Here is a 27,601-nt window from a genome sequence, read left to right on the forward strand (position 1 = left end):
CNGTCTCTTCTCCCTGAGGGAGACTCTGGCTCACCCTTCTTAGTGATGTTCCCATGCTAAAGAGTTCTGCTCCATGCCTGAACTCTCTTACCCTCCCCCCCCCATGGCTGCTGGTCTCACTGAACTGTGGTTTCATGTCTATCCCCCTGGAGATCAAGGACATCTGATATGCTGTTGTCATCCTTGTGCCCTCCATACTATCCAGTTTGGGGATCTGTATAGACAAGTGTCACTGAGGGAAGCTCTGAACACTGGGAGGCTCTCAGATCAGAGTTAGCTTGATGTGAAATCCATTCGTTTGTGATGAGAGCAGAGCTCAGGTTTTTTGTTACCTGCTAGGTATGCATTCTACCACCAAGCCACGCCTCCATTCAGGTCACATTTTAGGTAGAGTCATTGTCACTAGCGTCTATAAGAGTATTTATCCCACCATGTCTGAAGACATGGTCTGTGCCAAGCAAAGGTGAATAAGGAATACAGAGTCTGTGTCCTCAAGTGACGTATGTCACACGGAAAGAACAGGTGGTGTGTAAGAATTAAGATGATTATAGACCATTCTAGAGCTGTGTGCATAGTGTTGGGTGGGAGGGAACAACATGGATTTCAGGGCTTCTTGGCTCTAGGAGGTATGGTTATCTCAAAGCCGCAGACTCCAAGTGACTCCAGGCCCAAGTGAGACAGGTGAGGAGGGTATTGCTACCCACAGGCCTCTGGGGTCTAAGATCTGTTTGCTCTCCTTGGATAAGTGGTGTTTGAGTTCTGTACAGGGAAGCAGGGAGTGGTTGGCAAGGAAGATGGTGTCAGAGAGCAGAGGGGTCAGGGTCATGGCGGCTCTTCAGATGCCTGGCTTGTGAGTAAACAGAAAAGCCATCCCCAGCATAGCACCTACAGAGTCTCTGCTGGGTTAGGGATGTGTCAGAAAAAACATTTCCCTCCTGCTCCCCCAGGTATAACTTCCCAGGCTCTGAGTGATCTTATGCTCTGCAGGGGCCTGACACAGTCCCTCAGTCTCCTCAAGTCAGAGGAACAGGACAGCATGTTCAGCCCCAGCACTGCAGAGTCAATTAAAATGGAATCAAAGCAGGCCCTCGGATCAGGGGTAAAACAAAAGGCCCTTTCACAGCGGGAACTGGCTCCCTTTACAGTCCCGCAGTGGATTTATTTTCAAGCCTCTGGTTTCAAACTCCCAGGTCCAGGGCAGATTGGGTTCTCCACCAGCCAGTTCTGATGTTGTCCCCTTCCTCCTGCCCTGGCCTGCAGGAAAACACATCTTGTGTCTCCCTGTTAGGAAATGGGGTAGGAGCTGGGATAACAAGCTGGGGTGACCATGGGGGTGCAGAGTTAGGTGAGATGAAGTGTGCCTGGCTAAGGAGTCCCAGGAGAGAGGTGGGGGACAGTAGTGTAGCTCACCCTGCAGCTGAGGATCCCAGACCTACACCCTTCACTCAAGCAATGTCTCCAGATTCCAGTCCTACAAAGGCTTGGAGGTTCTCTGAAGGAGGAGGCACCAACCCTGTAGGGACCCACTGTGCACTGGGCATGGATGGCACTGGGATACCCTTCCCTACCAGGCTGATGTTAAGCCCAGGCTCTGATGCTAAGGTTGCACACTGAACAAGATCTCCCAGAGGAAGCCTAATGGAGACAAGGGGCCTGAGGGCTTTGACTCACCCCTGCTGGGAGACACTCCCTTTACCCTGTTAACTGGAGGTCACTGAAGCCCCGGCTAAGAACCACATTGGACTGGAAGGTCTTCAAGATCCTCTCAATAAAATGTCTACTTTGTCATTCAGAATACATCTGGCTGCTTATCTAGCAAAGCCCAGTGGGGAGGTCCCCTCACAGGCAAGGAGGGACATCTGCAGACTGCATCTGCCTGCACAGCTCACACAGGACAATAGGGAAGCTCACATCTGTGTGGTCCTCTGATCCTGGAGGCTGAGGAGGGTCCAGGTGGGAGGACCTACCCCAGCTGCCTCCAACCACACCTTCCTCTTGGAAAGAAGGGAACTGCAGCATTTCTCCCCAGTTAAGCCTGCTTGTGGGCACATAACTCATTAATATGGGATTAAAGGGATTCCAGACCCAAGCACTGCTCCTTAAAGTGCCCAGGGCTAACCTGAGGTCAAGTCCTGCAGGGAGGCTGAGGGGGAATGGGTAAAGGACTCCTTTGACACCCCTTCTTTCCTGCCACCCTGGATGGTCTGTGCCTCTTGTTGTCACCAAGGAGCATACCAGAGGCATTCCCACCTGGGTCCTGAAAGAGACCTGTCCTAGAATCCAGCCCACTGCTGTCTTCCTTCCATCCTCTGGTGGAATTACAAGGCCTCTGCTGGCCTTGCTTCCTGCACAGCCTGCTCCTGCACTGAGGGTGCTGAGGGGTGACTTAGGGGTGCTCTCATATCTCTGCAACAAGGTTCTTGCTCGATGGCACATTCAGGCCATTCTGAGATTATGACCCACAGTGTGAGACCTGGATCTAGGAGAGGAAGGGGCTCCAGGGACAAGTGCCTAGAGACCTTCCCACACTGACTGGCCCTCACCTGGAAGCCAGAGGCAGAGCAGGCAGCAAGTGGAGCTGGCTCCCAGCATCCTCTTTTCCTCCTCAACCTCGGTTTTGTTGTGTAGCTTCTATTTGTGATAAGCAAGATTACACTCTATTAAGAAGTACCGAGAAGAGTTAAAGAGATGCCAGGCCTGGTAGTGCATACCAGCACTTGGGAGGCAAAGGCAGGAGGATCACCATGAGTGAGTTTGAGGACAGACCAGACCCTGCCTCAAAAGACTAACAAATAAAAACAACAGATTTTTTTTAAAAAGAAAATTAGTACAATCAAATAAAATAGAAAACTGATTAAAACAGAAACATCAGGCCGGTTGGCTGTGCAGCTCAGCAGCAAAGTCCTGAGAATGACGTATGAGGCCCTGGGTTTCACCCTCAGTGCCACAAACATAAAACCATGAATAGCCAGCTGGGAACCAGTGTGGGAGGTCTTCAAATATGGTGGGAAACTGTTTCTGGCATTTGGGGCAGCGGGGGTGGGGACTGGTGCCTTCTGATAGTCGGCAAGGATGTCACCTAGGTGCTGGTGGCAAAGCTGGGAGGTGACCCAGGTCACGCCGAGCAGGTACCACTGCACTGCCTTCCTCCCCTGCCTTCGCTCTGAACTCATCTTCATCGGTCTGGCCTCTCAGCTCTTTTCCCCCACCTCCCCTCAGCTCCTTGTGTCCTATCTCAAGGTCAAGGGGTGGAGACCTACCTCAGTGACCCCCACAGCCACCAGGGTCTCTGCCCTCTTGCTGAGTGACACTCCACAGTAGCTTCTCTTCTCTGGGCCCACTATCTTTCTTCTGCAATGAAGTCACAGGGGGTAGGGATGTGGTGCAATCTGTAGAATGATGGCTTAGCATGCATGAAGCCCCGGCGTCGATCCCTAACACTTTATAAAGGGAGCTTGGTAGTGTGCCTCCAAGAACTGAATATCACAAGCACTTTGAACAAAATTGAACTGCTGTTTCTAATGGAGGAGTCCCGGGTTCAAATCTCTGCCACTCTTCAGCTTTCCCAGCCCCAGTTTCCTCTTCCACAAAACAGGGCATGATGGGCCTACTTCCACAATGGATGTTGTATAAAAAGATAGGACAGAACTCCCGGCCCATGCTTAGCATTTTGTGGTAGCAACTTGTGGAGCTCTGAGAACATGCTTGTACACACGTGGTCACACCCACAAGCATCCAATCAACTCCATGACACATATATAAATGTCATGCTTTTTTTCCCCAATGTTCACTATTCAACTTCCCCTCACATGTTACCCTGGCCTTGAAGTAGATGGAAGAGAGAAGGAGGCCAAACTTGTGGGCAGACTACCTGGCATAGGTGTAGTCACACCCTGGCTGTGTGACTGTGACAAGCCATTTCACCTCTATGATGGCCTGTGTGAGCACTGAGTAGGCCTGGTAGGGGAGAGTCCAACAGAACTCCACAAAGCAGGGGGTGTTTGGTTTTTACCGGGGATCCCAACAAAGATGGCATTTCAGGGCCTCAGTACTGTAACCCCAACCCTAGGTCTTTGTCAAGGCCAAGTAGAAGCCCTGACACTCTGGGGAAAGGGACAAAGGTGGCTGAGCCATGCTGGACCAGCCAGCCTTAGGTGAGCCTCCTGCTCACCTGTACCCTGCCAGGGTCTCTGGTACCTATTGGGACTTGAGGCTACCCTCACTGACAAAGGCCCTATGCTGTCAGCCTGTTACAGTATGCTGGCTCACCACTCAGAGATGCCTGCCATTGGGACATGGGACATGTGCCCTTATCTATGTCTGCTCCTCTGCTCTTTGTGTCCTGGCAGTGGTGCGAGTGCCATCTTACTGTGGCTGGTGGATGCCACCTGTGTGACAAGTACATGGGGATGCACCAGGGATCTGGAGGCAGGCAGGTGACAGCCTTATACTGACTCAACAAGCCCAGGGGCATGCCATGGGGTCCATGAAGATTTGGCAGCATGGGGGTTTTCAACATGTTACCTTTTAAAGGCCAGATCCAGCCTCCCCACCTCCATACCCCAACCAGTTTCTCCTCCAACGTCCCGACTATTCTGGAGAAGCCCCTAACAACCAGAGCCCCACTGTGCACTGTGACCACCCAGACTCTTCCCTTCCACTCACAGCTGACCCTTGTCACCCTCAAGCAGGTCAGAGACACCTGTCCCTTCACCTCCTGACCCTGCTGCCCAAATCCCTCGTGAAGGTAGAATTGCAGGTTTCCCTCTAGGGAGGGTTCCCTCCCTCTGTCTTTATCCTCTTCCACAGTGGTTTCTTTGACGCACAGGCTAAGCATACACATCGATTGCTGTAAAAGTCTGCCTGAGTGACCACCAGGATTGAGCCCAAACATCTGGCATTCGAGACCCTTTGTGACACAGCCTGCTTAGGTCTGCCTAGCCTGTCTCCAAACACTGCCACATTCTGCATGTCCAAGTATTTTTATGGCACACCCACAACATCTTGGCTTCCTCCTGTTCTCCTCTAACAAACCCCTACTCATTCTCCACGGCTCAACTGAAGTGGCCCTTTACAAGTTTATCTTTAGCACTCCAAAGCCTAACTAACCTCTGTGCAGACCCTCATCCACCACACTTCATGCTCGGCAGCACAGCTCTTTAAGCAGCCATCCTCCTGGCAAGGCCGGGGATGCTCTGAGCTCATGCTGTGTGCTGATCCGATCTTTCTTGAATCCCCTGATAGTTGACAGAAAGCCTGGCATGTCTTAGCACCTCAGTACATATCTGGCAAGGAATGAAGGAAGGAACTCAGGACTTTCAGGGAAGCCCTATAGTGGCCTTGCTTTGGGTACAAGCCAAGAACAACCTTTCTTCCCTAGAACTCGGGCACCTTGTGTTTGGATAGAGCCAAGTCCTAGGCTGTTTCGCAGAATCACCAGGAACAGACTATTTCCCCCTTCAATCCCAACAGCAGGAGCCCTCACACCAACAGCCTTATCAGCTAGTTCTCAGGAAGTCTTAGAGCCTGTGGGGCCTCCACGTAGCTCACTTACCCTCCACAGTGTGCCCCAGGTGAGCTCTGCCAGACCCGTTGACAATCCCCCTGACTGGGGCTCCGGCCCAGGGGTCTGCAGGGCCTGGAATTGTGAGCTCTGGCTGCTGGTGGCAGAGGCACTCCGAGCTGCTGCAGAGCCCGCAGCCGCCCCCACCTGGGACTGCGGCTGTAGCAGCAGTCAGGAGCCTCGCCTCCCTCCCTGCATCCATCAGCCCAGCTTGGTTCTGCCTCCTGCAGCCTCCGTGGTGGCCAGACTGCCACGGAGCTTTCCAAATGCATGAGAAGAAAAAGCTATCAAAGGTCCTAAAGAGACCGCACATCACCACCAGCCCAAGTGCCTCTCGAGGGTGTGGGATGTGATGGCAGATGGCCAGCTCCCAAAGGCAGCCCCTCCACCAGGAAGGGCATGGGTCTCGCGCTTATGGGGTGGCACACCTCAGTATGATGACACCAATGTCTTTGGTGGGTAGCTGGGGGACTCTGTAGCAGCTTCCACTGATTTGTGGGTGACAGGCTGTTTGACCTGACACAAAAAGATCCCATCCTGTGATGTCTTAGTCACCACCACAATGGACCACCTCTGGTGGCACCTCATGGTCTGAGTGCCCATCATTGGGCTTACCACAGTTCTTGAAAACCTGAGAACTTAGCCACCCTGACTCAGTCTTTCCACACCTACCTTTCTTCCTGAGACTCTTACACATTTTCAGTAATGGAAATATATGTACTGTGTACCTCTGGGTGGTGTGTGTGTGTGTGTGTGTGTGTGTGTGTGTGTGTGTGTGTGTGTGTGGTGTGTGTATTGTGTGTATGTGTGTGGTGTGTATGTGGTTGTGTGTGTGTGGTGTGTATGTGGTTGTATGTGTGTTTATGTGTGTGTGTTTGTGTGTGTATACACACACTCCCCCGCACCCAACTCCAGCACTGGATACCATTTATTAATCATGCTCCCAGAGCTTTCGGTTCTGACACTGGCACTTCCGAAGTGGAAGATTCACTTGTTTATTTGGGGGTATTTCCAGGACCTTTGGGACCTTTCCTGTGTTTGAGGTCAAAGGATTCCCAAAGTGAGGCAGACACCCAGATCTAATTTCCTCTTTCTGCATGGACCTGGCTTTTGAAGAACTGCCCCTGCAGTGTCAGGTGAAGGTGGCAAGGGTGTGCGCGTGCACATGCCTGTGTATGTGTGTGTGTGTGTTCATGTACCCTGAATACTGGGCTCCTTCCCCACTTGTAGTCCATAGGCATTGCCGAGCTCAGCACAAAGTTTAGACCCCTTAAAGCATGTGAGCATAAAAGTGGCAGACTATTTATTGTGCCCTGGTCCTTCTAGAATCTTCTCCTCATCCATACTGCTTGCCTCCTGATTGGTGACTAAGCACTACACGTTCACTGTGTGAGGGGAGTCATGGACTTCCAGGTACAGCCATTGGCTTGACATGTTCCCCACTGAGAATGCCCTGGGCTTTGCTCACTCTGAACATTTTGTGGGGCTGGAATTCTTAAAAGCTTTCCTAGTGATAGGCTAGCTTCTATTCTCCCAAATCCCCAATGCCCTGGATTTGATGCCTCCTGTAATATTTCTCTTCCTTCTTCTCTGACTCTCTGCCCTAGTTAGCTTTAACTGTCAACTTGACACAGCCTAAAGTCACGGAAGAGGAGAATTTCAATTGGAATATGGCCTAGACTGGCTGATGGGTGCATCTTTAGGGGATTGTTTTGATTGCTAATTGGCATAGGTGGGCCCAGCCCACTGTGGGTGGTACCATTCTCCAGGCAGGGGATCCTGAGCTGTATAAGAAAGCTGGCAGAGCATGAGTCTGCGAGCAAGCCACAACTCTCATTCCTCCACAGCATTAACCTCAGATTCCTGCTTGACTCCTGCCCTGACTTACGACCTGGAAGTGGAAGCCAAACGGACCTTTCTTCCCTAAGCTGCTTTCGGTCAGTGTTGTGTCCCAGCAACATAAAGCAGATTAGAATACTCCTTCTCTCCACCCTCCACTCATCCTTCTATGCTTTCTTGTGTAGGAAAATATTTGGAAAAGAAATAAATAGGGGCTGCTAGGAGAAACCTTGGGCTGATCTCCCTCCCTGGGCCTTAGTATCCCACTTGTGAACTTGGGGACATGGGGACCTGGTCGCCTAGCCAGACCATGTCTGTGTTTGACCTGACTGTGTATCCTTCCAGAAGACACCCTAACCCATGGCTCAGGTCTTGGCACCCATTACCAATAGGGCCGCTCTCTGTAGCCACTAGACTGGCCACAATAGCACCCCTCTGAACCTCCGGAGGACAGAGTTCCACTGGGGTCCCTATTCTTTGTCTCTGCTTCACCAACCATTCTCACCTCGGTCCCTTCTTCACCTCCAAAGCTGCTCAGTTCAAGGTTTCTGTGACCCCATCTGGTCATATCTAGTAGCCATTGCTTGGGTGCCTGCAGCTCATTCTCCTCCCCCAACCACTTGCTGCTAGGTACCCCCGGCATAGGCATCTGCTTCTTTCTCTCCTCAGCTGTGTTCACTCCCAGAGGAATAGTATTGGGGTGTGCTTAATGTATGCTCTGGTTTGGTTTCTTCCTCAGCTTAAATTCTTCCATCCATCTGCTCCCTCACTCCAATACGTAATATGTCACCAAAGCCCAGATGCTTTCATGCCCCTGAACAATCCCTCTACTTTGCCCTGCTAAACTCAGACCCTCCCTTGCCAGGTTTCTGTGGCTCTTAGAGAATGCTCCAGGCCTCCACCCTGCCACCCAGAAGGAAACAAACTTGTCTCTGTCCCATCAGGTCCTGAAATTTTGCAAGTGATAAGAATGTCTTTGCTGCTGGGTGTGGTGGCACATGCCTTTAATCCCAGCACTTGGCAGGCAGGTGGATTTCTGAGTTCAAGGCCAGCCTGGTCTACAAAGTGAGTTCCAAGACAGCCAGGGCTACAGAGAAACCCTGTCTCGCAAAACAAACAAACAAACAAACAAACAAACAAACAAACAAACAGAATGCCCTTGCTGTCACAAGCCTCAAAGACAACAGGTGGCTTATGCTGACAGGTGTGAGACTTATGATAGGAACTGAGGACAGAGAGACAATGAGCAGGGTGAAGGTCTGAATTTAGAGCTGACCAGCCTCACAGAGAGGACTGGGGATGGAGTTCCATTCCAGGGATCGTGGTTTGTGACACCTTACCACAAACTCAGGACTGGAGGACGCAGCGTGGTCCTGGCTACAGAGCACACACCTACATCACAGGATGGGGAGGAGCCCAACTTGGGCCTGGACCATGCCTTCAGCACCCACTTAGACCTCATCCTGTGTGGCTCTTAGCACCTGAGTGGCCTGGCTTCTCTTAGATAACTACACAATAGTGTGAACACCCTTTCCTGTGTTCTGTGGGATGTTCCACCAAATTATCTTGCCAAAAGGATATGGGACCCCAAATTCAGTAGCTCAGGAATTTCTCTTCTGAGTGGTACCTGCGAGGAGGCAGTCTTACTGGGGACTTAATAAACCTTGATCTTAGGGGATCTAGACAGGTGTCCTAATGGAAAGTTCTAGAAGGGAAGTACAGGATATCAGTTGGTATCAGAGTACCCCAAGTCACCCTGTCCTTCCAGTCCCCTCTTCTCTCCCATCAAGGGCCATAGCATGCCTTCCCACCATTAGCTCAACCTTCCCAGATGCTCAAAACATGGCTGCTTCCACCTCCACTGCCCTGGTCCTGCCACCACCATTCCTCTTGGGTTTGTTAGAAACACCCCCTTTCCTGGCCCCCTGTTTCCACCACGAGCCTATGATACACTGTACCAACAGCTATGGGGTGGATGCCTTCCCCAGAGCCCTTTCTAGCCCATCCTGATTCTTTCTAACCCATCTCTCCAGTCTCACTTCCAACTGCTCCTCCCCAATCTGTCCCTACAGCATTCTGGCTTCCTATAGTTTCTAGACAACCCTTTCTTCAGCCTGCCATGGAGTCCGCTATTTGCCTTTGCCTAAGTGCTTTTCTGGGTCCTCATGATGCTTCATTTGGGTCCAAAGGCAAGGAAGCCCACCTGAGTGGGATTCATCTCATCTAAAACAGTCCATTTCTCCTTTTTTGTTCACTCTTGCCCTCCCTCGTCCTCTCCCCCCACATCCTTTCATGAAGGCATTCTTCAGGATGGTTCCTGGCATCTGACACATATGGATCCTTTTACTTATTGTCTATATCCCTCCAATAGAAAGCCTGTTCCCTGAGAGAATGGCCAACCAATGACTGGTTCAGCTTGAGACCCACCCTAGGAGAGAGAGCCCACCCCTGACACATCGACGATATTCTGTTATACTTGTTGACAGGAGCCTAGCCTAACAGTCATCAGGGAGTTTTTACCCAGCAGCTGATGAAAACAGAAGCATAGACCCATAGCCAAACATTAGGTGGAGCTTGGAAAATTCTGCAGAGGAAAGGGACATAGGGGAGGAGCGTAGGAGCAAGAAGGGTCAAGGAACCACAAGGAGATCTACAGAATCAACTAACCTTGGCCCATAGGACCTCAGAGAGACTAAACCACCAACCATAGAGCATGCATGGGGCAGATCTTGACCCTCTGCTCATATGTAACAACTGTGTAGCTTGGTCTTCACATGGGATTGCTAACAGTGGGAGCAGGGGCTGTCTCTGGATCCCTTTCCCCTAACTGCACTGCCTTGTTTAGCCTCAATAGGAGATGTGTGTGCCCAGTCCTACTGCAACTTGATGTGCCAAGGTTGGTTGATATCCATGGGAGGCCTCCTCTTCTCTGAAGAGAAGGGGAGGAAGAGTGGACGGTGGAGGTGAGGTGAGGGGGAAGGACTGGGAGGAGAGGAGGGAGGGGAAACTGTAGTCTGGGCGTAAAGTAAATAAAGAAATTAATAAAAAGTTTCATACCAGAGCTAAATTATCTTGGGCTACTTTTAGTTTGCTTTGAAAGCCATTCGCTGTCCACACCTCTGTCTGACCTTACGGCCCAGTGACTTCCAAAACCTGACAATGTTTTCGTAGCTGACCATTAGCTTCTACCAATCCAAAACTACCATCAGACAGCATCAGCAAGCTGTAGCAGACATTGCCCTGCTTGCTGTAACACACCCGTGGTCACCTGTGGTCCCCACCAATGCATTCTGTAAACACCTTGATTCTTTGATTTATGACTTTCTTTGCTCTGTAAGTAATAAAACATCATCATGTTAAGAAAGAGAGATAGGAAGGAAGGAAGGAAGGAAGGAAGGAAGGAAGGAAGGAAGGAAGGAAGGAAGGAAGGAAGGAAGCAAACCTGCTCCCTAAGGACAGGGACCTCCTTGGGGGCCCCATCTGCCTTTTCACCTCTGTGTTTACCATATGACTCAGGGTGTCAAGGTTAGACCAATCAATGTCTTTCCTAGCCGCAGCTAGCAAAGGTGACTCATGAACGACCTGTTATGCGGATACAATGGAAGTGCAACACTTTGCTTTCCAAACACCTTTAAATAAAGATTTACTCGCACAGATGTGGAAAGAATCACAGAAGGACTGGGCAGTTTCTGGCAATCTGTGCTAAGGCAAAGAATGCTTTGTGACTAGGTGACACTCTGAAGCTGCAGCAGTGCCACACAGTCACCCCTGTGAAAGCCACTGAGGGATTTGAGGTAGAGTCAGACAACCCACCACTCGTCTAACTGCAGGATCAAAAGGTCACTATTAACAGGAGGGCTTGAACATACCTTTTTGCTTTATAAAGGGTTCAGCCTTAGATACTTTGTTACAGCAACAGAGAATGCAACTGGCCTGTTCCTTCTTTCTGCCATTATTTTAAAAATCAAAATCACTTTTGAGTTGACACGGAAAAAAACTACATATAAGGTCTGGTTTTTAACATTTAGAGCCTGCTGTACCTATTTAATGTCTTTGATATCCTTGCTTCTGGCCTCTAAGCACTTCTGAATTTTGTAACGGTGAGTGTACATGGTGAGTGATGTAATTGTGCCATTCAGATGCCCGCCTCTGGTGATTGGCTTAGTTGGGCGCAGTTGGTCATGTTGCTGCCTCTGGCCTTGATAGATAGGTTGAGATCAGGCTGGTTCAGAGTTAGCTGGGGGCCCCTGCCATACCTCACAAGAGTCCCGGAGTGGACAAGGAATGACCCTCAATCCACACTCACCTGCCTCCCACCCTTGCTCCAAACTCAGTGTGGCTTTGTCAAATAAATGTTCACAGTCACCAGGATAGGCCACCTCTGCTGTAGACTGAATGCTTCCCCTTGGTTTACCTACTGAAGCCCCAACTCTCTTTCTCCCCAGAACCCACTTGGATATAGGAGGTCTCTCACCTAAGATAAAAATTAGATTTCCCTCTTCACTGTGCTTCTGGCTTTGAACTTGGAGCTGTTCCTGAGCTATCCCGGGATAGCACAGTCTCTTGTCATGCTGGGCAGGGCTCTCAGTCACAGTACCCCGAGACCAGTGCAGGAGCCATGATCCTCTCTGTGTATGTATGTATGCTGTGCTGTGAGCTAGGATGCTCAATGGGTGAGGTGCGCTGGTGAATTCTCAGCATCGACATTTCCATCAGTCGGTGAGTCAATCAGGAGGGAACCCACTGTAAATCATCTTATTGAGAGACAGAGGGTTCTGAATTAAAATGAGGTGGTGAGTGTGGACCCTCATCCCATCCAAGTGGTCCTTATAAGAAGAAAGCAAAATACCAGCATCACCAGGAAAGACCCTGGGAGGGCAGCAGTACAGAGTCTTCAGAAGAAACCAACTTGCCACACCTTGTACTTGAACTCCAGTCTCTAGGATCACAATAAACTCCTCCTACGGCTGGAGCTGCACCTTCCTTCCCTGGTAGAGCCCAGCAGACTCACTCTCTAGGCCTGTGTCCTCAGAGTCACAGCTCTGGGGGTTGGCATGGAGACCACAGGAGTGGGCTGGCTTTGGGGTGGGTGGCTGGAGGGATGGTGTTCTCAGTGGGTAAGAGCACTTAGCCTCCTGCTCTTCAGGAGGACCTGAGCTTGGTGCCCAGCACCCACATGGCAGCTTACAATGGTGAAACTCCAGCTTCAGGGTATCTTATGTCTTCTTATGGTGTCTGTGGGCATTGCACACACATGGTACACAACGATACATGAAGGCAAAGCACTCATATACATGAAATAAAAAGAAACACATCTTTTTTTGTTAAAAGTTTTTAAGAAAAGAAACACTTTAGAAGAACAAGTATCAGCCTAACCGTTTATTTCATACATGGGATTGTAAAGTATCCACTGGCTCCTATAGGTGGGCAGATACATGGCTGAACTGTAACCGTTCTCTGAGTATACATGCTGGACAAATCACCATGGAAAAATGAAGGAACATGGAGAAGCACAACAAAGGAAACAGCCCCCCCAGCCCCCCTTAAAAGTTATCTATGGCTTTCCTCAGTTCCTCTCCCCTCCCCTCCCTTCCCCTCCCTCTCACCTTCCCTCCCTCCTCCTTGGCTCTTCTTTCTAACCTGTGTGTTTTTCCCATATATTCACAGAAACATTATTTTGGCAAACTGCCTTTCCCCTTAACTCTGAAATATGAAGGTGTTCCCTGCATTATTAAAGGTTCCTCTCAAGCAGTTTTTCAATGGCTGCCTTCCAGACTCTTCCATATCTGCAGGTGGCTGCAATCTGCCCCACTTGGGCATGAACTTGGTTCTATTTTTAGCTAATATAAACACGCCCCAATAAACACCCTCCTGAATGCATCTTTGTACACATCTCAGGCAGCTTCCTGGAAGTGGGATTACTAGTTAGGGGTTACTGACATTCTGAAAGAGGAAGCATTAAAGCTTTCTAGTCATCGTGGTGTTTTGCCAGGCGAGGGTGTAACTATTTCCCAGTGTCTGTGACATAATATAAAACGTTTTCCCAAGATAAAGGGAACAGGAAGAGAAACCTGGACCATCCACACCCACAGTCAGCACAAGAAAGGGGCTCCCAATCACTGACTGAAATGAAGGTGCCTTTTAAGTAAGAACACCAGGAAGGGGACAGAAGAGGACAGGAGTTGGTGGGACAGAAAGGAAGGGTGACCTGGCTGTTTTATGGATGTGGGGTGGGGAGCCTTTTTGTAGATGGAAAGGGAGCAGTCTGCATGTCTGCTATTTGGCTCTGCTAGCTGGAAAGACCACAGGCTCACACTTTACCCACAACGCTCTGGGGCAGGATCCACGTGTACTGGTCTCTGGCCCAGCCCTAGGATCTGAGCAGAACACCTCTCAGAGCCTCTCATACCATCACGGTGGCGGTTCTGCCTTCTTATTCACAAGCATGAAAAGGCTCCGGAATGACAGGCTGGAGAGTGAGGACTGCCTATGTTTGCAGAGGTTGACCCAGAGAAGCCCAGCCTCGCTAGTGGGGACGTGTGATAGCCACCGTGCCCACCTGACATTTGCTCATCTGGGTTGCAAACACTCAAGGCTCCGTTAACTCCACTACTGTGGGGACAGCTATGTGACAGCTAGAGGAGGGTGAACTGACTAGACATATCATGTAGACAATGCAGGAGAGAAACAACACACCCCTCAGGATACTCCTGGAGAGAAGTCCAGGGAGGGTGATGACGTGTGGGCCCGGGATCCAATCCTTCCTCCTTGCTGTAGCCTGACCTTGGGTCTGTGCCTCTGTCTCCTCCCTCCTTGTTCTTAGGTTGAGCTTATGAGAGACCTTCACACCCTCAAGGGAAGAAGCCAGCAAACCCAGCTCCCCTTACTTAGATGCATGCCTTGTTTTTGGATAGAAGCCCAAGTGCCAAACCAGGTCCTTTCAGTGGCCAGAGAGCAATCCTGACCTGCTCCAGCCACCACCAAAAACGGAGCAGGAGGCCCCAGCCCCTACACTCTCACCTGCCAGAGCTACAGAGCCCAGCTCCCAAAGCCCTGGGCCCTGCTGGTGCCAGTCTAGTCAGGCCATTTCTACAGCAAATGGTGCCCACTGTGTAGACTGGTGCAGATGGCATTGGAAAAGAAACATGAGCCTCATTTGTGTCCATTACCTGGATCAGAGCACACAGAAGTCAGCTTTGCCCATTCTGCCATGTCTAAGAATGGTCACAGCTACCCCACAGGTGATTGGATGAAAGTCTCTAGACTTCTTCCCATTTCCCATGGAGTGTGACACAGAGGACCGATTTGGACCCCACTAGTTAGCAGCAGGGCAAGGCTGTCCTTCTATCAAACATCCTCCAGCCACCACCCCTTCCCTCCACATGATGAGAACCGGCTTCATGCACATCTGCCAGGCAAAAGAGAGACAGCCAAACTCCCAAGGCTACCTCCAGGCACAGACACTATGTCTGTAAACCCTTGCTAGAAAATAACTCCCTTGGAGCCTCAGACACCTTTCACCGAGGTGAGTGGCTCAGGCTAGCCCACAGAGTTCTCATTCTGTACAGGATGGAGGCAAAAAGAGGGCTTCAGGGATTTTCATCAGTCAGCTTCCAGCTTCCTAGTCCTTATTGAGCAAGTTCCATGCATAGTGTATTGATTTCTCAAGTTCCTGAGCCCCACCCCCTTACTTTAAAAAAGCCCCTTGGAGTGTTGACCTCAATGCAATGACAATGAGATGAATCTGATACAGTGAAAAGACGCTGCAGTGTGAACGACTGATACGATGGCCACACACTCATATTGTGAGACCTTGAGAGACACTGCCCAGGGCCCCCAGAACTCCAGCCAAGCAGGGGATTCAGGAAATCAGTCCAAACTGTAGATTTCACACCCCCATTGCAGGTTCCCTCTCTCTGCACACGGTCTGGGGGGAAGGAGCAGGATATCCAGGGGTGAGGCTACACACACACACACACACACACACACACACACACACACACACACACACGGGTTTGCAATTCCCAACCGAAGCTGTCATCAAAACTGGCATGTGCGCGCGGGTGCAAGCCACTCACACTCACCTGTCTCCTCGACTGCTGTCAGGTCAGTCCACACTCCGAGGGTGGCAGACCCTGCAGGAAGACAAAACCAGAAAAGCCCATCAGGGAGCTTGGCAGCCAGGGGTTCAGACTTAATTGTGAATTTAAGAATTTATTTTATGAATGTTTATGATGGTCTTAGCTAGGGCTTCTATTACGGTATAAAACATCCTAACCAAATGCAACTTGGGGAGGAAAGGATTTCTTTCATCTCACAGCTCTTAGGTCACACTTTATCACTGAAGGTAGTCAGAGCGGGAAGTCGAGGTAGGAACCTGGAGGCAGGAAGTAAAGCAGAGACCATGGAGGGGTGCTGCTGACTGGCTTGTTTCTCATGACTTTCTCAGTCTGCTTATGCAGCCCTGACCCCCTTGCCTAGGGGGTGGTACCACCCAGAGTGGGCTGGGACATCTATATCAATCATTAATCAATAAAACACAAATCTGACAGAGGTATTTTCCTCCACTGAGGTTCCTTTTTGCAGATGACTCTAATCTGTGCCAAGATGGGAAATAACCAACCAGGACAATGATGTGGTTATGGGTATCACATGGGCCACTGTCCCCAGTTAGGGGTCAGAAGACAGCTTGAAGGAGCTGGCTCTTTCATTTGACCATCTGGTTGGGGAGAGAGATCTAGCTAGGTCTGGCAACTCAGATTTCAGGATGCAGAGGGCTGGACCTGTTCCTTGGGAGGTGAAGGGTGGGAAGGGCCAGTGACCTGATGCATGCAGCCTACTCTGAGGGCCAAGGGACTGAGCAAATCAGGGTCCTGGGGCCACCATGTCATCTAGGGAGAGCTGATTAGAGGAGCTGTTGGCACAGATGTAGGCAGGAGGCCACTCAACAGCACAGATTGGGGACTCCTTTTCTAGTGGCACTGGTTTAGATTGGGGTGGGAGGAGGGTTCCATACTGAGGCCCAGGGGAGGACACCTGTTGTCACACAAGCATCAGGTCTCAGGTGATTCCCAGAGAAGGAGTAGACTGTAGACTAGAGTGTCTCTCTACCCATACCCTTACTGTAATCTAGAAAGAGCTTTCCATTAGCCAGACCTAACAGGAAGATGAACAAGACCAGAGTCTGTAAAGCAGCCAGCTCAGGACACTTCTGGGCACATGACAAGGCTGAGGGAGGGTACAGAGCAGACGCTGAGAGGCAAGTACCAGACATCTTTCTTTGTGTCCCCGACCCCCTGCATCCCTGCTCCACACAGAGCCTACTCTCTCCACACCTTTCAGGGAACAAGCACAGAGTAGCCAGACCCTACAGTCCCCGAATCTGGGTTCTACCCTGTAGCTGTGTATCACCGCTGGGCACTTTGACCCTCTTGGCTCTGCTCGGTGGCCTCAGCCTGCATCCCTGGATCTTTTCTTCACTCCTCCTCACCCGGAGTCTGCCCTTCCATCTGCCTTGCTACCTCACTGCCTGCCAGTTCTCTGCCATGGCACCCATTCTTGTTCCTCTCAGACCCGAGCCTTTCCTGGAAAAGCATCCTGGCCCGGATTCACAGAAAACTAGATGTAGAGTCATGGGAACGCAAGGCTTCTGGTGGGTAGGGCACTCATGGGCCAGAGCAGGAGGTCCAAACACCCTTCTTAGACCTCTTCTGAGCAAAAGGCAAGTAGACAACCAGTGACCACCTGCCTCTAGAACCCCACACCAGAGGAAAACCTATTGTTTCCCAAGCACTACACAGCTTACACATCTGGGGAAACTGAGGACAAGGGTAAGGATTGTAGTGGCCAGAAACAGCAGAGCCAAGGGTCTGTTTACCTGCAGGCTGTCCCTCCCTACTGGCTGTGGCCACGGGGGCAGGTGGGGTGGGGACTGACTTTCATTGTTTTAAAGCCAGTGCCCCAGCAAAGCTGCCACTCAACTGCTAGGCTGAGCCTCAGGCAAATACTGCTGATCTCATAATACAGAGTGGGGAGTTCCAGCAGAGCTGGGGAGTATGTGTAGATAGTGAAAGTTAGCCCTGCAGCAACAGAGACACAGCATAGTTAGCAGGCTGCTGGTGGTGCCAAGCCTGTCTTGCACAGGGGGTGGCAGGAGGGATCCTTCTGTGTGGTGTCCAGCTGAGATCCACACACAGAAGTGCTATACAGATGCATCACAAATCCTGACACTTGCTCTCTACAGGCAGACTAGAGATTCATGGGTTACAGTGTGAGGGCTCTGATACATGAAGATCATGTATGTTGATCTGATGGTGTCACTGCTATGCCCATCAACTTAGGCATTCATCATTTCTATGTTAAGAACATTCATCATCCTCTCTGAGAGTTAGATCAAAATACATACTATGTGGCTGTCAGTCAGCTAGCTCTCTGTAGGCACTGGGAGATGCTCCTACCCACAGGTACCCTGTGCCCATGAAGATCCTGTCTCCTTCTCCACCCTCCCTAGGCTATGGTAACTACTGTCCCATTCTATTCAACTTTTTAAAAAAAATCATTTTGTTTTGTTTTCTTTTTCTTTTTTAAAGATTTATTTATTATTATATGTAAGTACACTGTAGCTGTCTTCAGATGCACCAGAAGAGGGCGTCAGATCTCATTACGGATGGTTGTGAGCCACCATGTGGTTGCTGGGATTTGAACTGAGGACCTTCATAAGAGCAGTAGGTGCTCTTAACCACTGAGCCATCTCTCCAGCCCTGGATCAACTTTTAAAAGCTAAGAACAAACAGTATCTGTCTCTCCGTACATGATTTATTTCACTCAGCCTAATGTTCTCCTGTTGCATCCACGTCACCACCAGTGGTGGGAAGCTCACTCTTTTTTATGGCTGAGTAATATTCTACCCACGTGTTCCTTTTTTAAGCCACTCCTATAGCCAGCAGAAAGTGTGGAACTGGCCGCTCGTCCTGCCTAGTATCCTTTCTAGGAAGCCCCACTGGCTTCATTTCTACCCGAGGTCCTGAGCTCATGGGGATACTAAGAGTGTTGTCCCCAGGCTGTAGGCAGCCAGTTCTGGTCTCCGTGGTGCCCAATCTCCCCCAGTAAGGACTGAGATGAAAGATTGATGAATTGTCTGCCTTGGCTGGTGAATTTTTCATTATGAAGGAAAGGAGACCCCGTCCCTCAGCCCAGGAGGGCAGTTCTTGGATGTCATCTCAGCTAAGGTTTTGTCCTTGCCGATCAGGACTACGAACCTGTAACCACATTTTCCTGTCCATGAAGAGTGAATGACAAAGGCTGGGAGGGAGCTGCTCCCCCTCCTTCTAGCATGGAGGATTCTGGAATGACCCAATGAAGGAAGGGAATTAGGTTCCAGCATGAAGTAGTAGGAATGGAGCCAGAGGTTGTCACAACTGTCAGTCAGCTCATACCCTACGTCCTTCTGAACTGCAGGTGAACCCCGATCAGCCCGATCCTCTTACAGTCAACCAGATGAGGGGGCCAGCAGCCTTGGAGCACAGTTGCAGCTCAGGCCTTGACCCCAGCCTTGATCTAGCTGAATCAGTGCTGTGGAGAAGCAAGGCCCCTGTAGTGTCAGCTAGAATGCAGGGGACCAACATCACAAGTCACCAGGAAGAGAGAACTGGGCAAGGCTGGGGGGCCTGGCACCATCCTTCACTGGCCTTGTTCCTAAGTGAGCTTCTTCTGTCCAGGCACAGGTTTCTCCTCTGTGCACTGGGGCAGACATGCTGCTGCTAAGTCTGGGCTGGGGGCTGGCAGACCAGGGCTGCATGGAAGGCATTCATGAGTTTCTGTAGCAACTACAGGGGATCGCATAGGGGCTAAACAAGAAGCTTGTAAGGAAGAGTGGGGCAAAGACAAAAGCGGCTGAAGTATAACCACCTTGGATTCCTGAGTAGGTGAGGTAGAAAGGCTGTGTGCTGCCAATCAGGAGGCTTCCTGGAAGAGGGGTCTGGGGATACACCCTCTACAAGTCCACAAGGGACTAATCTTGGGGGAACTATGAGGTCCCCTCTGGGCAGACAGAGAAGCAATGAGGTTCCAGCATGCACCTGGCTTTCTTCTGGGTGGTCCATCAAATCATGGGGGCATTCGTTGGCTCACATTCACTGGATCCTCAGCAGGACTCTCGCCTTCTTCAGGATTGTTTCAGCCCATGTGAGTCCCATTTCTCCACATGCTAGTAGCACCCAAGACCCATCCCTCATTCCCCCAACAGTCTGTTTCCAGGAGCCCTGGGTTCTCATCTCAGGGCTGCCCTCTGATTTTATTAGGATTCTGGGAAGATGGTGCCCTGCCTCAAGTGTTCCTGTTGGCAAGCTGCCAGGATGAGCTTTGGGGGATGCTAATCTTTAGCACTCTCTAAGTCTGACGCCACAAGTGGAAGTTTCCAAAGGACTGTCTGATGCTGGGCATCTGAGCCCCTTTTGTTGATTTTATGAGACAAGCCTGGACATCAGCCTTGCTTAGACTGGCTCAGCCTTTCCCATCCCTATTGATCTCAGGATCTCTCCTGGAGTCACCTAGCATTCCTCAGGATGCGCTCAGAGGAGCAGCGGCTCCACTGATGTCTCAGGCACCTTGCCCATTCTGCCAATAAGAATCTGGGGTGTGGAATTTCACCTCCCTGGGTAACCTCTTCACAATGTTCCTGTTTCATTTCTCACCAAGATGTGAGGATTTCCCCTCCCTGATCCCACTCTCTCCATCCCCCAAATCTTTGTATTGCACTAGCACGTATGTTTTCTCTACAGAGCAGGGTACATGCTCCCACTTCTGGCGGGGAGGTAGGGGCAAGGACACTACTTCAACATGATTAGAATGTGTGTCTAGGCCATGGTGAATGCTGAGCTCTAGGTAGCTCATGGGGCTCTCCTGGCCTTGCATGTCAGACATCAGCCCTGACTGGATGGATAGATGGAGAATGAACTGAGATATGCCACAACTGTTATGTTATATGAGATATGCCACAACTGTTAGCCTTTGCCCATCTGCCCCACCTTCCCTAGCTGGTTTGTTTTAACTGAGGTAGGGACTAAGCAGGGACAACCCTCCTCACTGCTGGCACCTGGCAGGAGCCAAGGCCCAGGAGAAAGTGGGCCTCTTTGTGTCTGACCAGAGCTGGTGAGTGGAAGCTCTCAGACCCCAAATACCCTTTTGAAATCCGAGCCCATCACGAGACATTTTTTTCCAGATAAGGAACACAATTGATTCTAGCTTTACTGCTCCAGAGGAGGGTGAAAGGACATGCAGGGGTGCTGGAGCCCAGCCCAGCCTAGGCCTGGGGTTTCTGTTTTTTTCAGACTTTTGTTATCAGAGGAGGAAGGGTCCACATGGGTCACTGGGCAGTAGCAGGGCTGAGCAAGACATCACTCTCTGTTTAGAGTTAGCCATACCATGAGGCATTCAGAAGGCCAAATCTGGGGACCTGATACTCTCATGAGCTTTGGGGATTAGGGTGGTTATGGCCAGGGTCAAGGTCTTTGGGAGAAAGGGCTACACCTGACACCCTCAAGGCTTGGGTTCCGCTTTCTGTATTGGTTTTCCTCAGAGGTCAGGGCCTGATGCACACCCACCAGGTAGAGTTACCGAATCCATTCCACATCTGTACCTCAGGTTCCTGGAGGTCTCAGTGGGGCCAGCTCAAGGGTATCCACAGGGGTCTAAAGACATGATTAGAGTGGTGCTAAGGGCTCCCCCTAGGAGTGGCCCATGTCACCCAGGGACCTCTAGTGGTGACCCATCTCCACTAGTGACAGGTGGTTCACTGCAGGAATGTAAAAGAGAATGTGTTAGCTCAGTGGGCAGTGCACTTGCCAGCTCCTTGGAGAGACCGCTGAAGTAGGGAGTATGGCTTAACCATACAGGACACACTGTTCACCCAGAATTTAAGCCTTCTTTAATCATTTGTTTTTCAGTCAGGGCCTCTAACCCACTTGTAGCAGAGTAATCTTTAACTCTTGATCTTTCTGCCCCTACCTCCCAAACTCTGGGATTAGAGGCCCGGCTTCAAATTTCTTAATTGCTGTTTTCTATTTATGATTGCTGCTCTGTCCATTTATGGAAGCAATTTCATTAAAATAAAATTGTTTTGGTAATAGTGATGATGATGACGACAACAATGAGCTAAGCTCATCTGAATAAAACCAGGCAGGAGTTTCAGTGTTGGCTCTCTGATTGGCAGCTAGAAAGGGAGGGATGTAAAGACTGGGCTCCAGGAGTCTGCCACAGCTCACACTGGTACACTAAATGCCCATGCTGGCGTCAGGACCCTTGACAGACACAGCAGCAGTGTTCACAGTAAGAGCTGGGACAAAGCCCTCAGGGGTGGTGATTGAGCCTTCTTTGTGAGGCCAAGAGCAGAGCCCTCTGTCACTGCAACCCCTCAGAACAGAGGAAATGAAGGCTTCTGGCCCCGTGCCACTGGGGTCCTGCAAGCTCCAAGGAAATGAGCCTGCTCATCTTCCAGGAAGCCATTCACAGAGTCAGCACTCGGTGACAACCACAAAAGGGCATGGCTAAACACATGGATGGAAGACAGATAAACAACAGAGAGAAGAGGGGGGTAGGTAGGTGGATAGATAGATGGGTGGATAGGTGGATGGGAGATATAAAGACAGTGAAAGAGACAGATGGGTAGATGAACAGATGGATGAGTGCATAGATGAATGGATGGAAGATGAGTAATGGATAGATGGATAACGGATGGATGAATGAGTGGATGGATGGATGAATGAATGAGTGTATAGATGAATGGATGAGTGGTGGATGAATAAGTGGATGGATGGACAAGTGAATGGATGAGTGGTTGGAAAGATGAATGGATGGATGGATGAGTGGATGGATAGATAGATACATGATAGATGGATGAGTGGATGGGAGGATCAACAGGTAATGGATGGATGATTAAATTAGGATGGATGGTAGATGGAGACAGGTAGAGAGAGAAGGGGATGAACAGATGATGGATGGATGAATGGATCTATGAATGAACTATCACATCTCTGATCACTTATGACCACCTGCCCCACGTCACCTATCTACCAATGTTTCCACTCTATACAGAACTAGAAGGAAGTTCTCTGAGACCAGAGAATTTGTGGTGACATTTCTGATCCCATAGCAGACAGGCAGACGCAGCATCTTCCCATGCCCCATTCACTAGGGAGCCATGAGGCCAGGAGGGATGTTGTAGCCTGAGAGCCCAAGGCCTTGGTTTTTCCCTTTGCTTCATTTGATTCCCATTCTCTGACCTAGTGATGGGCCTCAGTTTCCCCATGTCTAATAAAGGAGAGTGGGTCAAATAAAGTTCACTATCTCAGTGTTGTGTGGCTGAGAGATGCCAACCCTACCCTGGCAATTATGCTGGACCAGAAGACTGGCTGCTGTATGCAGAGAGCCTCCTTTTGCAGGGGTGTGCAAAGGCCCTGGAGACAGCCCAGCTTGGGCTCCAGCTGGCTCTGCTTTTGGACCCAGTTCCTATAAAGGGAAAGAGGCAGGGAAAGCAGTGAAGCCAGATGCTTGGACCCTAGCTGCAGCATCTCCTTACTGTATACAGCAGAGTGGAGTTGACAGACAGAATGAGAGCACAAGGCAGAGGCAGCAGGGGGGAGCCTGGAGCCCAGGCTCTGGATCAGTTAAGTCTAGGTTCCAGCTCAGCTCCAACCATTGCTGGCTGTGGGCACTGTTTCTCCAAGTCTTGTAGGTTCCAAAAGGTGAAGCTTTGCTTTTGTGACAATCTACAAGGTTGTGACAGGATCAGCACATATGTCCTGTCTGTTAACTGCAGTGTGGGAGGCTTTAACTCTTAGGATTCTCCCCAGGGTGCAGTTGGGGCGAGTATCTTTTCAGCTGTGAAGTGTTTGTTGAGTTCCTCCAATGTGCTGGGCCCACTTTGTACTCTGGGGACACAGTGGTGTTACGTGGCTCCAGAGTCTGGCCTTACAGAGCTTCCTTGTGCTCCAGTGCCCATTTAGCAAACAGTCACTCAAATAAGTGAGAGAGATCACCAGGCATAGGTCATATAAGGGGAAGGTGCAATAGAAGCTGCATTGGGGACCCACTTTTTTGGGGGGCATTAACATCAGGGGAGTGACAAAGTGGGACTCAAGGATGGACAGATGGAGCAGGAAAAGGTGTTGAGGCTAAGATGAATGGGTATGGGGACAGGGGCAGATTTGTCACGTGCAAAGGCCCTGGGGCAGATGGTGTACATGCAGTATATTGGAAGACTTTGTGACCATCATGGGTTAGAGCCAAGAATGAGGGAGCATGTGGTGTCTATGAAGAATAGAGATGTGGGCAGGGACCTGTATCCAGGACCTCTCAGGATGGGCCTTGGGCTTTTTCCTGAGAAAGATGGGGTCCATGAGAGGGAGGAAGGTAGAAAAGGAGAGCCCAGCTACAGCAGCATGGAAGAGAGTGGACACAGGAAACCAGGGTAAAGTGACCGTGCCACTGGACAGCAGAACAGAACTCCCGAAGGAGAACAGTTAGGAGTGACTGTCACCCAGGGGACCTGGAAGGCATCTGGAACCTACCCTAGTCCTAGGTCTAAAGCTCCAATGAAGTTCTCAGACTGTGACAGCTGTGGAGGGGACATTCATGGAACAAGAGGCTAGCACTGACAGTGCTGGGCACAGACGACACACTGCACCCTCCCTTCATGGCCTTTGTGAAGGCACTAAGCCATCTCAGTAACAGTCAAAATGTGAAAATCCCAACTCACTCTTTTATGATACTCCACATCCCCAACCAGGGTATTATATAGCACAGGCTGGCCTCAGACTCACTATGTCATAGAGAATGGCCCCGACCTCCTGGTCTTCCTGCTTCTCCCTCCCATCCACACAGCTGGCCTAACTCCCTTTAGAAACACAAAACTATTTAAAGCCTGTATGGTGGTGTAAGCAGCCAGTCTTGTCTATAATCGTTTCCAGTAGGCTAGACAGAGCTATAGAGTGAAACCCTCATCACAAAACCAAAAGAAAAGCAACCAAACCAAAACAACAGAACAGAAGCCATGGAAACTCTCCTGGTACCGTGAGCCCTCAGATTTAAGGAAGCACTGCCCTCTGAAGTTACTGCGAACAGAAGATGAGAGTTTGGAGCGCTGTTCTCAGGGACACACAGGCCCCTTTGATGCCACCGAAGAGAACATTAACTCTCACCTTTTGCTGTTTGAATGCACATTATTTACTGGTGTTGAAGTTTGTCTCCATGTCCTCCTGCTGTTGAGGATTGGTGAAACTTTTGGGAGCCGGAGTCAGGTGAAGAAAAGCCAGGTCGCTGCAGATGTGCCCAGGAAGGAAGCTTTGGGTCTCATCCTCACATCTCTTGCATGGTTGTGAGGTGAACAGCCCTCTTTTGTCCTTTAGCCCCTCCCCCTCCCTCCATGATGTATTGAGCTACCACTGGCATAAAGCAGTCAGGCACTGAAGTTTCTGAGGCTGTGAACTTAAGCAAGACTTTCATTGTTTTGTTTTGTTGATTTTTTTTTTTTTTGAGATCTTTATGCAGCCTGGGCTGGCCTGGATCTCATTATGTAGGCCAGGATGGTCTTGAACTCACAGGTTTCTGTCTGCCTCTGCCTCCCTGGTGCTGGAACTATAAAAGTGTGCAACCACACTCAGCCAAAATTTGAGTTTTGTTTATTTATTTTTTGTCTTCAATTTTTTATTTGTGTGTATGAGTGTATGGACAGTGTGCACATGAGTGCAGTGCCCACAGAGGCCAGGAGAGGGCGCGAGATCTCCCAGCTCTGGAGTTACAGGAGGCGCTGAGCTATGCAGTGTAGGTGCTGGGAGCCAAACTTAGGTCTTTTGCAAGGGCAGCAAGCACTCCTAACTACTAAGCCATCTCTCCAATTTAAAGTAACACTCTGTAGTAGTTATTTTTCTGTTGCTGTGTCAAAATGCCATGGCCCAAACAGCTCAAGGAACGGTTTGTTTTGACTTACAAGTTCCAGTGGTCCAGCTGCCAATGATGGGAGGTAAGACAGGGTGGCAGGAGCAGGAAGCTGAGAACTCACAACTCAACTGCACACAGGAAGCCCAGAGCTCAAACTGGGACAAGGGTATAAACTCAAAGCCCTCCCTGCATAGTGTTCTTCCAGCAAGGCTCCTCTCCTAAAACTTGTCGCCTCTCCTGATGGCTCCTCCAACCAGGGACCAAGTGTTCAAACACATGAACCTCTCAGGAGCACTCTTCATTCAGACCACCACGCCTTTCTGGAATTGTATCAGACATTTTATTATCATAGGCATAGGGAATGTACACAAGGGCCTTGCGCTCACAGCAGCAAGGACAGTGACAGCTATATGAACACGGCCCACTTCCCACATACCCTTTCTGTTTGCCTGAGCCATGGAACAGCAGCCACTCCATCCATCACCATGAAGCACAGAATGAGGAAATGGTAGCCTAGGGTAGACCACCGGAAGCACACTTATTCACGGCGTGAGAGCTGACGCTGGGGACCAAAGTGTGGCCCCGTTCAGCTTCAGGTGGGAGCACACTTGTCTGTTGACTTTCTTCTGCCTGCGCCCATGAACAGCCAGGGAAGCCCCGTGCTACTGGCCCGAGGTTGCAAAGCACGCACATCAAGTGGGTGAGTTTACAAATTCAGATATTGTGAAGCCTAGGTGACTGTCTTAACAGACATGGGTAGACATGCCCCTGTTTCATAGTGGGCTTTTCCCTGAGGTACCTAAGGTTCAAGGCCGAGATTGCTCCAAGTGTTCTGTGGGTGTCTTTGAGCTCATAGGACACCGTGCTCCCATCATGTCATGTCACCTTCTCAGTCCCTTTGCTGAGTCATTTTCAGAAAGTTGGCTGCAAGTTTAGGAGCCCACAGCGCTGAGAGGTGCGATCACGCAGTGGTGGGACCCAGGACACTTCCAGGGGATTCTGGAGCCACACCCTTAGCCCAACTTGAGCACGCTCCTCCTAAAAGCTGTTACCACGCACAGCACATCAACTTTCTTCAAGCTCTGTTTATTTTCCACCTCCTGCCAAGCAGGCAGCTCAGCTCCCGAACTCTATTAATCCCTGGCTTCAATTCATTGAAACAAAATGTTGCCAAGCAGCAATCTTGTTACAACCCACGCGGGTGGGGGCGGGATGCACAGAGGGTGCTCAGCTCAACGCCTCACTGTAAACACACCCACGGAGGCTTGCCAAGACTGCAGGCCAGGCCAGAGGGAGTGCTACTGGATGCCACCAGGTGCCCGGCCAGCCCCCACCCCAGGGACTGACCAGGCAGTCACAGAGCTACACGTGAGGGACTGTGCCGGTTTGAGCCAGTCTCAAGAATGCTCATTGGCAACACTTGAGGGCCTTAATGGTAACGGCTTCTCAGTCCTAACGACTGAGCTGCCAAGGCTCAGTTTCCTCAGCTCAGGGGACATTACTGCTGTGAAGACTGGTTTGTGGAGAACTTAAACGCACTGCCACACTTCTTGTGGACTCCACTTTCCGGTAGTTGATTGGCAGGTAGGAGGTCAGCTCACTGCAGAGGTGAAGCAAGGCAGACTGCGGGTAGAATCCATGCCCCCCCCCCCCCATTCCCTCTTCCTCTGAGCAAACCCATGTGCTTCAGTGGATATGGAGCAGAAAAGAAAGGCAAAGGTGGTTCTGAGCAGAGACAGGGCCCAGCTTGATTGGCAGCCAGCTGCATGTGTGGTGGGGTGGCCAGAAACACCACCCCTATCCCTACCCTGATGCCCTCCACCTTGGTGCTTCAGCTTTCCTCAAATGGGTTTCCAGCTCAGGGTAGAGGCAGAGATCAAATGACTCTGTAGCTGCCAAATGCTTAGCAGGGGGTCTGGCTCCTGGTGAATATCTCTTAATACTCCTTCAAGCCTTTTAAGATTATAGCAGGGGTCATGCAGCGCAAGGTGCTGTTCCATTCTTGTGTCTTAACTGGATGAGCGAGCGACATGCCTGATCTGTTGTCATTAACATTATTTTTTTTCTTTCTTTTTTTATGTTTATTTTATTTTTTAATTTTTAATATTTTTTATTACATATTTTCCTCAATTACATTTCCAATGTTATCCCAAAAGTCCCCCATACCGCCCCCCACTTCCCTACCCACCCATTCCCATTCTTTTGGCCCTGGCATTCCCCTATATTGGGGCATATAAAGTTTGCAAGTCCAATGGGCCTCTCTTT

The 27,601-nt window shown here is 50.3% G+C and overlaps 1 protein-coding gene across 12 annotated transcripts in view; it reads right to left on the minus strand.

Moving 5' to 3' along the window:
• The window catches only part of Atp2b2 (ATPase plasma membrane Ca2+ transporting 2), a 301,832-nt gene that overhangs the window by 223,607 nt on the left and 50,624 nt on the right, over positions 1 to 27,601 (minus strand). For 11 of the 12 annotated variants that reach the window (XM_029478501.1, XM_029478498.1, XM_029478497.1 and 8 more), the window contains exon 2: positions 15,487 to 15,537. The gene's annotated coding sequence lies outside the window, so the exon portion shown is untranslated. Of the gene's footprint in view, positions 1 to 5,554; positions 5,625 to 15,486; positions 15,538 to 27,601 lie in introns of those variants that run through there. The other variant, XM_029478493.1, reaches the window with a different exon arrangement.

Source organism: Mus caroli, chromosome 6 (assembly GCF_900094665.2).
Source record: "Mus caroli chromosome 6, CAROLI_EIJ_v1.1, whole genome shotgun sequence".
Taxonomy (NCBI): Eukaryota; Metazoa; Chordata; class Mammalia; order Rodentia; family Muridae; genus Mus; species Mus caroli.